This window comes from Mizuhopecten yessoensis, unplaced genomic scaffold, assembly GCF_002113885.1.
Source record: "Mizuhopecten yessoensis strain PY_sf001 unplaced genomic scaffold, ASM211388v2 scaffold7529, whole genome shotgun sequence".
Taxonomy (NCBI): domain Eukaryota; kingdom Metazoa; phylum Mollusca; class Bivalvia; order Pectinida; family Pectinidae; genus Mizuhopecten; species Mizuhopecten yessoensis.
This window is the reverse complement of record NW_018407093.1, coordinates 117,082-133,756: the sequence shown is the minus strand read 5'-3', so window position 1 is coordinate 133,756 and position 16,675 is coordinate 117,082.

Sequence of the window (16,675 nt, the reverse complement as noted above, 5' to 3'; positions counted from 1 at the left end):
AATAAGGTCAATGTCCTTAAGGTCACTACATTTCCTTATGTTTCCTCTGTAATCAAGACAAAAGCTAGGATAATAGATGTACAAACTCAACAATTAGCATATTCATGGTCACGCATGCCACCCTATTTATCTCTAAATAACGTCCGCCATGTCTTAACATTGCTGTCCTACGTATGAAGTCCCTACACTCGAGTCACCTCCCAATGCTGTTATCGTTCATAAGACGTGATTTCTGTAATATAAATAATGGCGTCCTATGCCGTTCAGCAGTGATAAACATAAAAACAACATGCTAGAGGACAATCAGCCTATTGTAAGCGTCCTCAGTATTTCACGAGTGTGGCTAATATTTTGATATTTTTCACGAGTGCGCATCAAAACATTACCGACACGAGTGAAATATATTTGTTATTACTGAAGACACCATTGGATTTTCTATTTATTACATTTTTAAAGCATAAAACTATGTTAAGGATACGAAAAATTACATAAATAGAAACAATATAGTAAATCAGGGCAAAATTATAGATATTATAGACACTTTTGATCTCATTGATATATGGCGAGAGCAAACCCCAGATGTAAACCTCTTTACTTGGCATGGACTAAACAGGAAACAGGCAAGATTAGACTATTTTCTAGTGTCATCAGATTTTGTTTCTACTTTCGTTAAGAGTGACATTGAGATAAGCTACAGGTCTGATCATTGTCCAATATCAATAGAACTTGAATTCATAAAACAAAATAGAGGTAAAGGAACATGGAAATTTAACAATAGTTTATTGAGAGATCCAGATTATGTAAATTTAGTAAAAGAATGTATAAATGTAGTAATTAATCAATATGCAGAGAATCCTGAAGTAGAAATTAGGGACTTATTAACATTTACGATTAGCAATAACTTGTTATAGGAAACCATCAAATTCACAATAAGGGGAAGATTATCGCTTACTCGGCCAAAAACAGGGAAAGGGATCAAGAAGAAAAACATTAAGAGTCCAAAATAGAAACAATACAAAAAGCAGAGAACAGATAATTCGATCTTATTGAGGATATTATAGAACATGAGGATATTATAGAATGAATTAAAATTACTATGGAAGAGAAAAATTTAGGGTATTGTTTTAAGAGCGAAAACAATGTGGAAAGTAGAAGGGGGGAAAAGTAATAATATTTTTGCAATCTAGAGAAAAGACATTTTCAGAAAAAGCTCATCTCCAAACTTATTAAAGAAAATGAACAAGAACTAATTGATCTTAAGAATATAATGACAGAACAGAAACTTAATTATGAAAAATTTAAAACAAAAAAAAACAGAAAATATTTTTTTCGATGAAACAAATCCTTTCATAAGCAAATTATCAACTGCACGAAGTGGTCAATTAAAAGGTGAATACTCCGCGAGTGACAGTTTGATAGAGGAGTGTTTTGACTTGGACATATCAAAGATGTTTTCTGTCACAGACTGCATGGCATGTCATTTATAGCAGGAACGACCTTGACCCCAAAACTCAAACAAGGTGAAACAGAGCACAATAAAAGAAGTTCTATTAAACATAGTGTTTATAGTATTGAATTTAAAATAAATAATGTATTAGCAGGGACGTATAGTGAAGGGGATTAGCAACTCCCTCACTGTCTTACCAATTTTATGACACGTCAATCTAGACTTACCTCCCCCTGATTCCGGAGCAGATAGCGAGCGCCACCTATCTCAATTTTGACAAAGCAAGATGGCGTCGATACCGCTTCGTTAGATGCAGAAGTTGGTGTGAAAACAAACCAATCTCGATAAGTGTTCTTACGTCATTTGTTTATCCCATTGTAATAAGCTGATTGTATAACTTTTAATTGATAAAATCTGTGGTATCATAGTAATTGATGTCTCGTTTTTGGGTTATATTTTTCTATTTTTAAACGCGATGTAACGCGTGGTTCAGAGTATTGTGGTGGGCTTCGATAGACAAAAATGCGGGATAAAAAAACACCCACATGTATGTGAACCACCTCACTCCAAAAGTATTTGACCGATCTTTTTTAAATTAGCAGCAATAGAAAGCTGAATAAATTTTATAACGACCCAACCCATTTTAATTGCAAATAATATAATTTAACTTGTGTTATTTTTGTGTCAAAAAGACTAAATATCTGCATTATTTTTCACTGGAACGTAAATCATTATTGCGAAAGTAGTTGGTGACTGCTCACTGTTTTGATTAAATTTTATAAACTATCGATTATATTTTTTAAAACAATTAATATCAATAAACAGCTGAGTAATTTCTATGTTAAGTAGGCCTGATTTGATTTGCATTACTTGGAACGATAGCGATGTCACAGATGAAATTACTCGTCTGGTAACGAAGGACACGTGTTGTTAAAAACCGTAAACAAAAATGCGGGATAAAAAAAACCCCCATGTATGTGAACCACCTCACTCCAAAAGTATTTGACCGATCTTTTTTAAATTAGCAGCAATAGAAAGCTGAATAAATTTTATAACGACCCAACCCATTTTAATTGCAAATAACATAATTTAACTTGTGTTATTTTTGTGTCAAAAAGACTAAATATCAGCATTATTTTTCACTGGAACGTAAATCATTATTGCGAAAGTAGTTGGTGACTGATCACTGTTTTTATTAAATTTTATAAACTATCGATTATATTTTTTAAAACAATTAATATCAATAAACAGCCGAGTAATTTCTATGTTAAGTAGGCCTGATTTGATTTGCATTATTTGGAACAATAGCGATGTCACAGATGAAATTACTCGTCTGATAACGAAGGACACGTGTTGTTAAAAACCGTAAACAACCGGAAATGTTAAACGCAACAAAAAAGTATCGCCTGCATTCGAGGATCAGCTCATTTATAAAATACTTCTTTTTGAAATTTACAGCGATAGAAAGTTGAATAATTTTTTGATATGTACTACTAATTTTTATGTCAAAAAATAACAAATAACTTGTGCTGTTTTTGTGTCAAAAAGTGTCAATATTAGCATTATTTTCACTGGAACGTGCTTTACGAAATGTGATTTGTTGTAATAGCCACCAACACAGCCGAAAGGCTAGACATAGGGGCAACGATAGTCCTGTCCCTGGAATAAAAAGAAGACCTACTAATACACAGTCCCAATTAGGGCTAACCGTTATCAAAACATTTCGATCTCGACGAGATTGTGACATGACACCGAAAGCAGGTGCGTGCTTAATTTAAACGCTAGTGCGCAAGCGCAGGCTGATCCAGAGGGGCTCTCGATGACTTCGCGGTTCGGTGAAAAAACACAAAAGCGACGTGCTATAGAATCATGACTGGGGCAGAGTTGCCAATCCCCTCTATATACTGTCCCTGGTATTAGCAATAACTGTTCTGGCATGAGGGAAACTTTGTGTGATGAAAAGCCAGTACATTAATACATGATTGGTAGTATTTTTCTACTGTACATTTTAAAGATAAATTTAGTTAATGATATATGTGTTAAAAGTACGGCAGGGATGTTTAAGTGACATTGTGCACCTTTACTTAACCTTCACTTATTGAGTTAGTGTTAAAACAATGAACGTGTTTAGCGACAAATAACAAATACAACCGAGATAAATTCTATCTAATTGAACATGCCGAAATACAACAAAATATTAAATTTGACCTCTATTTCCCGTGTATTGGTCCCCGCTCCTTTGCCCCCAGGTGGGCCACACCCACGATTTATACAAAATTTAGTTCCCTTGGCCCAAGGTTGTTCCTGGTTAAATCCCGATAAACCCTTTATCCCTACGGTAAAAGAAGGAGTTTAAAGGTTTTACCTCTGTTTCCGGTATCGGCCCAGGCTCCTTTGCGCCCCCGGGGAGGGGGGGGGATATATATATCTTCCACCTATCACCACTGAATGGATGAACACGTTTTAACACTTGTAGTCTGTTACCTGTCGTGTCTGGGCTACAGTCAATATTGGTTCCGATTTTCAAAGTCCTAGTAAGAGTTGCCTCCCCTCCTATATGATAAAAATTGGACTCGCAGTTACAAAAATATGACGGAGGACACCATGATCTAGACATGTCATTGCATGCTATTTCAGGGCGCTTTTGTTATGTTTTGTCCACATAAAACAGAATGTATGATAACGTATAAACATTGCACACTTGATCAATTAAATATTAATGCACATGGCACAAAATACCAGAGCTAATGAATATATAATACCGTATTCGTTATTCGTCCACCGTAAAAGACATTCTTCAAAAACATATGAGGCGAAAAAATGTGTTATCAGGTTCTTTAAAATGAACGTGACTGACCTGGTCGCAACGTAGCATAGTTAAAATGTACTAAACAACTTCAAATGGTTCTACAGCTAATTGTTATTAATTTCCTCAGATATAAAAATGTTTTACTTTATTGCTTTTTTTCCGCTTACTTTTCTTGACATCGCTTTGTACTTTCAGGAATCCGGTTCCAAACTTACTCTTTTAGCCGACTGTTTCCTGTTAAAATATTTTCTCCTGATAAACCGTTTTCATTCCAGCTGTGGTCCTGGTCTGATTACTATTTCCGATGGACAATGTCCACATTTCTTTGGGAAACAATGTCAACGATAGGCCAAACTGAGAATGATGTAAATATCAAAAGACTTATCGCAAGGTAGTCCGGGACGGTTCCTTACTATCTTTTCTCTTTTCCACGGACTACATCAGTACGTATTGTATATAATAATAATGATCCGTATTTATCAAGTGCTTTAATGGCTATATCTACTCTAAACGTACCAGCGTGCAAAATAAAAAAAACCCTGTTTATTAAGTTTTCATATTTTATTATTTTACTCCATACATGAAAAAGTATGGCATATACATTTGTAGCTGATTGTGTCAAATTAAAAGAAATCCTCAGGAAAAGGCTACCAGAAATAATATCCGAGGTCATCAGTACAGTTTGGAAAGTCTTTTACAACTGTTCTTGGTGTCTGTTTATAGATATGTACAAATGTTTGAGGATGTTTGAAGTTATTGTCCCTCTTTCTTCCTATTCACGGGGTCGAGCGAACAACACCAGTCTCATCGATAAATCATGTTTCACGAGGACTAAGCCTGAGTTAATCATAGCTAGTAGAAGGAAAACAAACAATCGTGTTTCCCTACAGCAAATGCAATGAATATTTTATTGTGCCGAAATAAAAAAAAAAATGATACAAAAAACTAAAGGTGCGCCACCGGTTGTCGTCTGCTTCAATTACTTGGAACTCGGTTGCGGTGTCTGTTGTCCGTTTCCCTAGAGGGGCTCCGAAGGAAAAAGTCGAAAACGCATGTCACTTCGATTATTTTTTGCGGTCATAATAGAAGTATCTAACTGGATGTTTGTGATCGAATTGTGTTGATAACAGGCTTTTTACATGTCAGTGGGTTTGACGTCATCCTCACGCTAGGCATGCTGATCAATTCAAACGATCTGTATCGGGTTCCCGAGCTATGTTCAGGGGAAATCCTCACAATTCAAGAAATCACCCGCCACGGAATATGTTTAACCTGGAGGTGATCGAGCTCACAGACGGTATATATTCTTGCATGTGATAAAAGTTTTCAACGATACTTTGATCATAACGAAATCTCCCTCAGTTTTTATGAACGTCAGTCTAGACACGAACTTACTGTTTATATTTACACAATAAACGGAATCTCAGGCTTATATGGTAAATCTGATACACTGACTTCAGCTTTTGAAAGTGGTTTGCAAACAGCATTGTATGTGTCCATGCAGTTGGAAAGAAATGTAACCGTAGCAAAGGCATTTAATCATTCAACTGTTCATCGTGGGCATCATTACTATTGATAACATGTTACTTTTTATAGAACAAAATTAACAGAATCCTACTTTTTTGTCAAAACAATGACTTGTGTTCTTCTGAATGACATGATACTTGCTGCCCTCGTTACTGAAGACAATGAAATAGTATATACTGACATAGCGTACTCTAGCGTTTCCGGAATACTAATATTTGAGTAAACCTAGTGTTGATCTTCATTGACTAAATTCAAAATGAATCCTGTAATCTAATCGTTCGAGTTTCAAAGGTTGCTGTTCCCATAGCGACATTCCTCCCTCGGGAGTTGTACATCAATGTCTCTGTCTTTCCGCTGTTCCGCTGACGTACTTACTCCCCCGGGACCATATCACTGTTTATCAGAAATATTTGTCTTGTATACACAAGGTCAACACAAACAAATTCCCACGTTTGGTTGTTGACTTTTCTTTAATTTATTGTCACTTAAATCATTAATAAACAAATAGTTAGCGCTGTATACATACAAACGTTAAATTTCAATTTATTTTATCCCTAACGAGGCCGGCATCAGTAGCCCCACAATGAACAGATTCATCGCCTACCACAAATACATGTACCAGGATACACGTCACACCAGCATTGAGTTGTGGTAAATGTTCATATTTTATATCTCCAATCCAAATATATAAAGTATAGCAATCAAAATAATGTATGGTTTACGTAAAAAATAGATGTAAAAAGGTATTTGTGCATGTCTTACAATGATCTACATTTGACTTGGGCCTTATTTGATATTTGATAAAACATAGATTGTTTCCATAAAGACAATTTCAAGAGGTACATTTCTGTTTAAATGTTGATGTCCAATTACTAAGAAAAACCGCTATACACCATTTACCACTAATACTTTTGTTGTAAACGTTTCTCGCTAATTTCAAGTATAAATTCGTATCGTATACTCTGTTTGTTATGGTAGTGTTATGGTAGTGTTGCTAAAAAAGGGCAAAACCTACCTATAGGATTCCACAGGTTCCAATCCAGAGAGCAGGTGATTGGGACAGCCCCTACCTTACAAACTCCCTGGATTTTGTACTTACATATTTATACTATAATAAATAAAAGTTTTTTTTTATATTTACTGCATTAAAAACTTGATGTCTTAAAAAACAGTGACAAATAAAACGAATAAATACATAAATATAATATAGATATAATTTCCTAGTTCTACCATGTAATGAAATTTAGGCTTCCAGGAGTTGCGGAGCCCCCTACCAGCGAGATCTGCTAAATTCACACTATGTAGTAGCTAATTATAATTTTCTTATAAAACATTTCTGATTGACCCCTGATATCATATTTAACAAATCCATAAAATACAAAATGTAATTGTATGTGATTTAGCCGAAAATGGCTTACAAAACACTGTTTGAAAATATGATTAATCACATAGACTGCTTTGTCTTCTGTAGATATTACACAAGTGGAATGTCACATACAATGTCTCATATACAATTAAGTATCCAATCGAAATGTATACCTTGCTTAAAATTAGTTTAAACTTTATTTTTATTATTGGTATGATATAGTCCAGTAATGCAAACATGATATACATATAGCTTTCGAAAAGAAGTACAAAGTACTTATGTTAATCCGTCTCCCTTTTTTGTAAAATGGCGAAAGGACGGCACTGACGAATATTATGTATATAGATATAAGTGTATGAAAGAGAAGAGGATGGGGTAGGAAGAAGGGAAAGAGGTGCAAAAGGATTTTAAGATAGTGTTGTACGGGGTAAAATAATTATATAGGAGAGTACATTACATGTTATGCTGAGAATTCAAATGCCCTACTCGAGACTGTAGAAACAAAACAACTACCAAAATGAGTAATTCCTGTTTCCAAAAAAAAACCCAGGCCTACTGACCACTTCAGACTTAACCAATGGGTTTACATCTTTATTAGAGCAACGGTTTCGGTAACAATCGTGACAAGACATAAACAGGTAATTTAATTAAGGTTTACAAACCGAGAAAGGTTTTTTTGAAAAAGGATTAAACATGGTCGAGCTCGATACGGTCGGTTTACTGGAGTTTACCGCCGTTTGCATCAGAGTCTTGAGTAACTATGTCTCTGATTCATTAAACTGCCATCCTCGATACTCCCGGGGTAGCACTCACATATACGCTCTCTGAACCCTTTGAATATGTCACATAGCAAAATCGATGGCTCAGTGTGCACCATCTTGTGGCATCCTGGATAATCCAGGTGTTACGCTCATTTTCGCTCTCTACATAGATGTAGAGCGAAATATGAAACCCTGCAATGATGATGTACATTGTTAACCCTTCGAATTCAGCTCTTGCGCGTTTATAAAAAAATATAAGAAAATTTCCTTTTCATATTCATAAAACGGCAATGAATACATCTTTAAATAAAACAGAATATAAATTTTAAAAAAAACACGTAAACAAAAATAAATGTCAGGTTTAAAATGTCACACATATATGTGTGTGTGTATGTTTATTATAAACTGAAATCTTCGGTCTAGAAACGCTAGACTCCTGAAAAGTAAAGTTGTTTAAATTATTATCCATATTCAATAATTGGGATCAGTGAAAAAAGGTATTGAATGAAATATAAATAATACCCCATACAAAGTGTGTCACGGACCGTGGTCAGCGGTGATAGATGGCCAGCGACAACCGGATGTCCACAGGTCTCTGAGCAGTTCGTCACCCCTGTCAGCTTAAAATATTGTCAATATAATATCGTCATTCCTTTTTTCTCGTTATTCATCTTCATTAAATAATATTTCATCACATTGTTTATCGGTAAGTGATCAGTGTTGTCTACACCCCCATGTACTTGTCGATATGTCGTTGTTTATAAATGTCGTTTAGGCTGACCATGCGATGGACGGACACGTAACGGTTGTCTCGTCCATAGAGACCCCCTGGACAGTCACGTGGGGTCGTTACGACTTATCGCTTTATCGGTGATTTGAGACGATGAGGCTCTAGAATATATTCCAACGGTTAGACTTCAGTCCATGTAAGCTTGTTTTAATCATCTAAACGTTTTCCGATTTCTGGTCATATAAGGTTTATGAAAACAGTTGTTTCGCCGTATTTGCCGAAAGTAGAGATAAAATGGCGATCCTGCGTTCTTACGCTAACAATGATGGCCGTATCTACTCCGCTTGTGTAGTATATATTGGGCGATAAGTTTCTCTCACAACTGCTATGGTTTTCATCATTGCCTTACCCAGGGACAGTATATATATACGTCCCTGCCTTACCATGATATTTAATTTGACGGATTTTACAGTGTAGGAATCACACGGAGTGAGGTTACAACGTGTTTTGTTACTTTCTTGGTGGTAAGATACTGAAAATATCAAACTGATTAATTTTTTATCGTGATTTTAATCTCCTGTACAGCATAAATATGCAAGATCAATCATCCCTCCGTAGATATCCTCCGGGTACATAACGTATGTGTCCCACAGGTTTAGATAATATCGGGGAATGTCCTCAACAGCTTTAGTTCAGAGTTAGGGATAAAAATTCAGAATTGTCTCGAACTCATCGTCCTGGACCAATCATACCATTCAGTCATCTCTAAACAAATCCATCTCGCCCCGTAACAATACACAGTGTAGCCGTCTCGCCCCGTAACAATACACAGTGTAGCCAGACGAGACCGCCCCGTAACAATACACAGTGTAGCCGTCTCGCCCCGTAACAATACACAGTGTAGCCGTCTCGCCCGAGCATAAATGTCCTCAAGTTACCATCTCGCCCCGTAACAATACACAGTGTAGTCGTCTCGCCCGAGCATAAATGACCTCGAATTACAATCTCGCCCCATAACATTACACCATGTAACCGTCTCGCACGAGAATAAATATCCTCAAGTTACCATCTCGTCCCTTAACATTACACCAAGTTACCATCTCGCCCCGTAACAATACACAGCGTAGTCGTCTCGCCCGAGCATAAATGTCCTCAAGTTACCATCTCGTCCCTTAACATTACACCAAGTTACCATCTCGCCTCCACTCCTATACCATGTAACCGCCATGCCCGACAACAAATGTCTGAAGTTCAATCTCGCCTAATACCTCACATCGTGAAACTACTTCGCCTCCGTCGAGACCCTCGGCGGAGCAGACTTTAAGGAGATCGTTTTTAAGACGTCAAACAACTGATGAGATGTGTACTGATGTCCATCTGGAGTCAGGGGTCAGGGGATGGGGCAGACCGCGGGGGTCGGGGCTTAATTCCTAAGTAATTGGCAGGTACAATTAAGGGTGGGGATGACCGTCGTATATCCTGGGTGGTCTAGTCCGCATGCGCCGCGTCTGTGGTTTTTGGTGGCCACGTTTTCAAGACAAGTTTTAAAGATGTAAAGACTGACATTTATTATGAAACAAAAATGATAAACAAAGGACAATTGGCGTTAAAGGTCATTTTCGGCCTCGTCGGGAATTTTAAATTAAAATTTATATTCGCAATCTGGATGCATTGCAACGCAATTCCGTTGCTATGGTAGGGCATCTACACATGTGCATTGGGAAAAAATCTGCACCACGAAAGATATCCCAATTAACCAATATGGTGTTTATAACTGAAAATGGCAAATAAATTCAAGTTAAAGTTTTTTACTTTTGATGAGGCCAAAAATGATCCATAACGCCCCAAGTCCTTTATGAATATATTTCAAATTAATTTGGGCAAACGCATTTGATATTCATGAATAACAATGGGATAAGCATATCATTTTCAAAACTTGTCGAAGGCTTTCAAACCACTTACAATACAACTTTTAGATATGTATTTATTGAAAAAGAATTTAAACAAATTAATCAATTTCTATTTGGTCCAGGTGTTTGCACTTAGTGTATGAGACTGTAACCTATACTTACTGAGGATATTTTTACACTTATAAGTTAGTGACTTGGTGAGGTAGAACTGCAAATAGTAATGATCTACGATATATGTAAACAACCTACATTTGGAGGAGTTTTCTAACATGCTTCTCACTTCTTTGATAAAAGTGGTCAAGCATATTTTGCAGATCGACTACGTCCTCGGAAAACAAAACCGTGTCGTCCGCAAACAGTATAATAAAAATATTGATCACTTGTAACTGATTACTCTGACAATTTGAGTTAATAAGTTCTGACTCCATGTCATTAATAAATAATGAAAATAAAATCGGGGATAAAGATTCACCTTATAATAATCCGATCTGGAGGTCGTACGTGGGAGACAATTTATCATTTAATTTGACGCAAGATTTGACATTATCATAAATAGTTCTTATGACATTTAGCATTTAACAGTCGACCTGACTTCCATAACTTAAACCATAATTTGTCATGTGATATGCTATCGAAAGCCTTTTGATAATCAACAAAAACACAGTGGCGTCGTTTATTATTACTCTGTAAAGTTTTGGTAATTAAAGCATTAAGTACAGACATTGCATCCCGTGTACCACTTCCGGGTCGGAAACCAAATTGAGCGTCAGAAATTACATTTTCATATTAAAAAGGGACGCGAATAGCTTAGCTAAATGACTAATGATGGTTATACCTCTATGGTTGTTAACGTTTTTTTTGTCACCTTTTTATCAAAATAGTATTGAATAATTTTAACAATACAGGTACAAATAATTCACTATATTCAATGAAAAACTCTTTTAACAACATATCTATACCAGCAGATTTCCCCTTAGATAGACACTTTGTAGCTGTAACTAACTCCTGTGTACTAAACTCATCGTCCAGTTCAGAATATAGACAATCATTATTATTTATATGCTCATCAGGACAAAATGGTGTCTCGGCTGTGGTATCAGCCAAGTCTTTAAAATATTTGAAAAAATATCATCAAGTGATAGGTCACACGCATGTACAGGTTTACGCTTAGAAAAAACACGGTAAAAAGACTTTGGATCGTTACGTCTATCACAAACATAATAGCATTTTGTATATTGATATATAAGATATGCTGAAAATGATTACCTAGTTTAATGGAATAAGACATTTCTAAGGTGTCATAACTTCTGTCCAATTTTGAAATCTTAAATAAAATATGTTTGAACTAACCAAGTTAAAAGGAGAAATCAAAGATCATGTAGTTTCTCGTATATCCTATACCTTTTTACGATCTTCTTACTTTCCTTTCTTCAATCAAAAGTTTATCATTATTATTTCTGATATCATAATCATTTCTCTCTCATATGTATACATACAATGTGAAAAATGTTTGCTAGAGATATGGTATCTATAATGTTTGCAAAATTAGTCCAATCACATTGCTTTATTGAAAAAAGAATACGTTTATACAAAAGCCATGCACATGGTCAGACAGGTGCCCGATACCTTTTTTATATCCTATCCGGCAGTCGAACCCCGGCCTCACCATCAAGGTGGTTGTGCTCTCTACTTTGCCACCTGGCCATCGAACTTAAAAATATTGTTTCTGTATAGATATATACTTTTTTGTCTTCAAATATAACAACAAATGATTGACTACCATTGAATGTTTTGATCGTTTTCTTAATCTCCCGTTGTGTTCTTTCATTGTACACGTTGACAAATATTCTTTTCGTTGTCACTGTTTATCTACCTGAATTGAAGCAAACCTGATATTGTCAGAAAATTCAAAAATATTTTATCAAACAAAGATTATCTTTGGGATCTCTCTAGAAACGCAAATGGATCATTCTTCTTCTTAGAAATAAGTAAACAAATATCATTTAAAACAAAACATTTTGACAATTTTGAAATGAGATACCTCAATTAAAATATGTTGAGAGTGTTTTAATATCACTCTTAGAGCTAGTTTCAGTATTTTTGTGGTTTCGTTCACTAGTGTGTTTTATTGGAAATAACATTATTTTTGCATTAAATCAAGTAAATCATAATATTTCGAAATGACCCATGGTGCGTGGATCATACGTTTAGAAAACAGATACAATGTTTATGTTACGATTCTTCCATCTTAACTAATACTGTTAGTTATGTAAATGATGTCATTATGGACAATTACACCAGAGGTCGCTGTTATAGAGCCACGTTGGTGACACGATAAGGCGGGAACAACAATGAGACAAGGGTTGACAGTACAGCGCCCTGTCACAGACCCCTGTTTACAGAAATAGATACAAGGGGTGACGGTACAGCGCCCTGTAGCACACCCGTATGTTTACAGAAATAGATACTAGGGGTGACGGTACAGCGCCCTGTAGCATACCCGTCTGTTTACAGAAATAGATACAAGGGGTGACGGTACAGCGCCCTGTAGCACACCCGTATGTTTACAGACATAGATACAAGGGGTGACGGTACAGCGCCCTGTAGCACACCCGTATGTTTATAGAAATAGATACAAGGGGTGACGGTACAGCGCCCGGTGACATACCCGTATGTTTACAGAAATAGATACAAGGGGGGACGGTACAGCGCCCTGTAGCACACCCGTATGTTTACAGACATAGATACAAGGGGTGACGGTACAGCGCCCTGTAGCACACCCGTATGTTTACAGACATAGATACAAGGGGTGACGGTACAGCGCCCTGTATCACACCCGTATGTTTACAGAAATAGATACAAGGGGGGACGGTACAGCGCCCTGTAGCACACCCGTATGTTTATAGAAATAGATACAAGGGGTGACGGTACAGCGCCCTGTAGCACACCCGTATGTTTATAGAAATAGATACAAGGGGTGACGGTACAGCGCCCTGTAGCACACCCGTATGTTTACAGACATAGATACAAGGGGTGACGGTACAGCGCCCTGTATCACACCCGTATGTTTACAGAAATAGATACAAGGGGGGACGGTACAGCGCCCTGTAGCACACCCGTATGTTTATAGAAATAGATACAAGGGGTGACGGTACAGCGCCCTGTAGCACACCCGTATGTTTATAGAAATAGATACAAGGGGTGACGGTACAGCGCCCTGTATCACACCCGTATGTTTACAGAAATAGATACAAGGGGTGACGGTACAGCGCCCGGTGACATACCCGTATGTTTACAGAAATAGATACAAGGGGTGACGGTACAGCGCCCTGTAGCATACCCGTCTGTTTACAGAAATAGATACAAGGGGTGACGGTACAGCTCCCTGTAGCATACCCGAATGTTAACAGAAATAGATACAAGGGGAGACGGTACAGCGCCCTGTAGCATACCCGCATGTTTACAGAAATAGATACAAGGGGTGACGGTACAGCTCCCTGTAGCATACCCGTATGTTTACAGAAATAGAGACAAGGGGTGACGGTACAGCGCCCTGTAGCATACCCGTCTGTTTACAGAAATAGATACAAGGGGTGACGGTACAGCTCCCTGTAGCATACCCTTATGTTTACAGAAATAGATACAAGGGGTGACGGGACAGCGCCCTGTAGCATACCCGTATGTTTACAGAAATAGAGACAAGGGGTGACGGTACAGCGCCCTGTAGCATACCCGAATGTTAACAGAAATAGATACAAGGGGTGCCGGTACAGCGCCCTGTAGCATACCCGTATGTTTAAAGAAATAGATACAAGGGGCGACGGTACAGCGCCCTGTAGCATACCCGTATGTTTACACAAATAGATACAAGGGGTGACGGTACAGCGCCCTATAGCACTCGCGTATGTTTACAGAAATAGATACAAGGGGTGACGGTACAGCTCCCTGTAGCATACCCGTATGTTTACAGAAATAGAGACAAGGGGTGACGGTACAGCGCCCTGTAGCATACCCGTATGTTTAAAGAAATAGATACAAGGGGCGACGGTACAGCGCCCTGTAGCATACCCGTATGTTTAAAGAAATAGATACAAGGGGAGACGGTACAGCGCCCTGTAGCATACCCGCATGTTTACAGAAATAGATACAAGGGGTGACGGTACAGCTCCCTGTAGCATACCCGTATGTTTACAGAAATAGAGACAAGGGGTGACGGTACAGCGCCCTGTAGCATACCCGAATGTTTACAGAAATAGATACAAGGGGTGACGGGACAGCGCCCTGTAGCATACCCGTATGTTTACAGAAATAGAGACAAGGGGTGACGGTACAGCGCCCTGTAGCATACCCGTATGTTTAAAGAAATAGATACAAGGGGTGACGGTACAGCGCCATGTAGCATACCCGTATGTTTACAGAAATAGATACAAGGAGTGACGGTACAGCGCCCTGTAGCATACCCGAATGTTTACAGAAATAGATACAAGGGGTGACGGGACAGCGCCCTGTAGCATACCCGTATGTTTACAGAAATAAATACAAGGGGTGACGGTACAGCGCCCTGTAGCATCCCCGAATGTTAACAGAAATAGATACAAGGGGTGCCGGTACAGCGCCCTGTAGCATACCCGTATGTTTAAAGAAATAGATACAAGGGGGGACGGTACAGCGCCCTGTAGCACACCCGTATGTTTACAGAAATAAATACAAGGGGTGACGGTACAGCGCCCTGTAGCATACCCGAATGTTTACAGAAATAGATACAAGGGGTGACGGGACAGCGCCCTGTAGCATACCCGTATGTTTACAGAAATAGAGCATACCCGTATGTTTACAGAAATAGATACAAGGGTGACGGTACAGCGCCCTGTAGCATACCCGTCTGTTTACAGAAATAGATACAAGGGGTGACGGTACAGCTCCCTGTAGCATACCCGAATGTTAACAGAAATAGATACAAGGGGTGCCGGTACAGCGCCCTGTAGCATACCCGTATGTTTACACAAATAGATACAAGGGGTGACGGTACAGCGCCCTGTAGCATACCCGAATGTTAACAGAAATAGATACAAGGGGTGACGGTACAGCGCCCTGTAGCACACCCGTATGTTTACAGAAATAGATACAAAGGGTGACGGTACAGCGCCCTGTAGCACACCCGTATGTTTCCAGAAATAGATACAAGGGGTGACGGTACAGCGCAATGTAGCACACCCGTATGTTTACAGAAATAGATACAAAGGGTGACGGTGCAGCGCCCTGTAGCACACCCGTATGTTTACAGATATAGATACAAGGGGTGCCGGTACAGCGCCCTGTAGCATACCCGTATGTTTAAAGAAATAGATACAAGGGGTGACGGTACAGCGCCATGTAGCACACCCGTATGTTTACAGAAATAAATACCGACAGATACCGGTGTCATAACACTGATAACATATACAAGGGGTGACGGTACAGCGCCCTGTAGCACACGCGTATGTTTACAGAAATAAATACCGACAGATACCGGTGTCATAACACTGATAACATATACAAGGGGTGACGGTACAGCGCCCTGTAGCACACCCTTATGTTTACAGAAATAGATACAAGGGGTGACGGTCCAGCGCCCTGTAGCATACCCGAATGTTAACAGAAATAGATACAAGGGGGGACGGTACAGCGCCCTGTAGCATACCCGTATGTTTACACAAATAGATACAAGGGGTGACGGTACAGCGCCCTATAGCAAACCCGTATGTTTACAGAAATAAATACAAGGGGTGACGGTACAGCGCCCTGTAGCACACGCGTATGTTTACAGAAATAAATACCGACAGATACCGGTGTCATAACACTGATAACATATACAAGGGGTGACGGTACAGCGCCCTGTAGCACACCCGTATGCTGACAGAAAAAGATACAAGGGGTGACGGTACAGCGCCCTGTAGCCTACCCGTATGTTTACAGAAATAGATACAAGGGGGGACGGTACAGCGCCCTGTAGCATCCCCGAATGTTAACAGAAATAGATACAAGGGGTGACGGTACAGCGCAATGTAGCACACCCGTATGTTTACAGAAATAGATACAAAGGGTGACGGTACAGCGCCCTGTAGCACACCCGTATGTTTCCAGAA